General features: G+C 43.0%; 1 non-coding gene across 1 annotated transcript; it reads left to right on the top strand.

Annotated features, from left to right (window-relative positions):
- Positions 1-1302: 1302 nt before the first annotated feature.
- On the top strand, positions 1303-1377 carry Trnat-ugu. Its single transcript has one exon. It is a non-coding gene; the product is annotated as a tRNA-Thr (tRNA).
- The last annotated feature ends 787 nt before the right edge of the window (positions 1378-2164 follow it).

Below are 2164 nucleotides of genomic sequence, written 5' to 3'. Positions count from 1 at the left end.
ACAGAAGGTCAGCAAAATAATAAATGTTCTGGAAATTACTCAGCACGTAGATCGACTATAGGTTGTGCTATGTGTTGGATCTTGCTCGCTATTTGTACGGCCTGCAGTGCTTCTTCCGTCAGCAAAAGGATAACAAACCGGCAATAAGCCAAATTAATTAACTTTAGCCAAGAGGAGGCCACTGCAGTAATTGAAATTCTCTCGGCAACTTTGGTCATCACCGTTGCCGGTGCAAAGAAGCGAAACTTATTGCAAAACTTTACGGTCTCCACCTTCTTCGGGAGAACCGCAAAGAACGCGGAGAACATTGCTGACATTCAAAATGGCTGAGAGCCCACAGCTGTCCAAGCAGGAAAGGAAATAAGCATCTCCTTTGTCTCATGAATACTACTGCACGGATCTTAGGAGCTGTTCTGGAGTTCTTTCATACGTCATTTTTGTCTCCTAAATATGACTTACAGTCGCAGTACTGCCTTGGTTTGCAGTTCTTCAGACAGCGCTTTGTGCAGCGTATTTCGAATGTCTTTTATTCCTAGTGCAAACAGTGTCTGTGGCAACCAGCTACAGCCCATTCCACACCAGTGCGCGATGTCCGAACCTTTGATTTCTCCTATGTTTCTCCTCCTCTACTCCCTTTCTCTCCCTAGTAAAATCAATCGTCCTTTAGAGACTGTGCCGTCTTCTGATCCCTTACACAGCCACTATTTTACAGAATATCGTTAGATATTATCCTATCCCATACATGTACAATCTAGACGCAGAGATATTCATCCGCCGAACCAGGTTTTAATGGCTTTTAGCTCGGTCTTTCTGCTCATTCTTGCTGCAAGGGTACAAAATAAAACTCTCTTTGTGACCGGGAATTTGAGTCCAAGTAAGACGTGATATACATACTCGTACACGCAGCATTACAAATATATTGATATGTATATATGACGGTAGTATCTGCTCCCGAAAGAACAGTTACCGTGGATGACCATGCAGCTTTGCTAGAAATGAAATGATAATTAAATGGACACCCTAGCTGCAAACAGGCGTTGATGTACTTCATTGGGGACATGTTGAAAATGTGTGCCCCGACCGGGACTCGAACCCATGGTCATCCACGGTTACTGTTCTTTCGCGAACAGATACTACCGTCATATATAGTTAAAATATGACTTCCCGGCCATTGACCTTCTTGTGCGAACGCACACGCTATGCCCGAACTCGTACGGGACTTGGTAGGTTAATCTGCCACGAGTAATGAGTATGATGGGCAAACATCTATTAATAAGTCCCTGCAGACGCACTATCCTCTGTGCCCACGGTGGCTCAGATGGATAGAGCGTCTGCCATGTTAGCAGGAGATCCCGGGTTCGAGTCCCGGTCGGGGCACACATTTTCAACATGTCCCCAATGAAGTACATCAACGCCTGTTTGCAGCTAGGGTGTCTATTTAATTATCATTTCATATTGATACGTTTTTACTTTTATTTTCTCATTTTTAGACCGGACAACGGCTGCAAGACGGAAACAAATAATCAATTTTTAATATAGTATGACAGTGATTTTTACCATCTAATCCGATTCATAGGTAAAATATCTCTTTCGCAAATCCTAACGACCTCATTTTCCGATGTTACGAAAAAACTCTTGTTGCCCTTGTATACTTAACTATCAGTTTTAGACCTTGTCACATACAAATAACAAGGTAAGGCAAGTTAGTCCAGTCAACGATGAAAAATTAGGAGAAAAAATTCGACTACTGGCATATTTACGTGCAGTGGTACAAGGGGGCGTTTATGGAGCACATTTTTTGTAATAACTCAAAAACCGCGGCTTCTAGCAAAAACGTTGTACGGTACAAAATTAAACTATATTAAATATCCATGCGTGGAAGCGACGTCCTACGTGATGCGGCCACAAAATTACTATCTGCTTTTAAAAGAAGTAAGTTAAGACGAAATATTAAATGTATTAACAACATATAAGTTCAGTAGAACCTTATGAAGGGATCAGTTGTGTTCTGGGGCAGTAACTTGGTGTCTGAGGCAACTGTGGTGGGCAGGAGCGCAAGGGAAGGTGGATGGCCGAATTGTGGTCACGCACTTCGCTCCTTCCTAGGTCCGCAAACTGAATAGCCAGCATGTGATTCCCTACTCTGTCTACCCAACTACGTCGC

This window comes from Schistocerca americana, chromosome 8, assembly GCF_021461395.2.
Source record: "Schistocerca americana isolate TAMUIC-IGC-003095 chromosome 8, iqSchAmer2.1, whole genome shotgun sequence".
In the NCBI taxonomy this organism is placed as follows: domain Eukaryota; kingdom Metazoa; phylum Arthropoda; class Insecta; order Orthoptera; family Acrididae; genus Schistocerca; species Schistocerca americana.
This window is presented reverse-complemented; position numbering and strand designations above follow the sequence as displayed.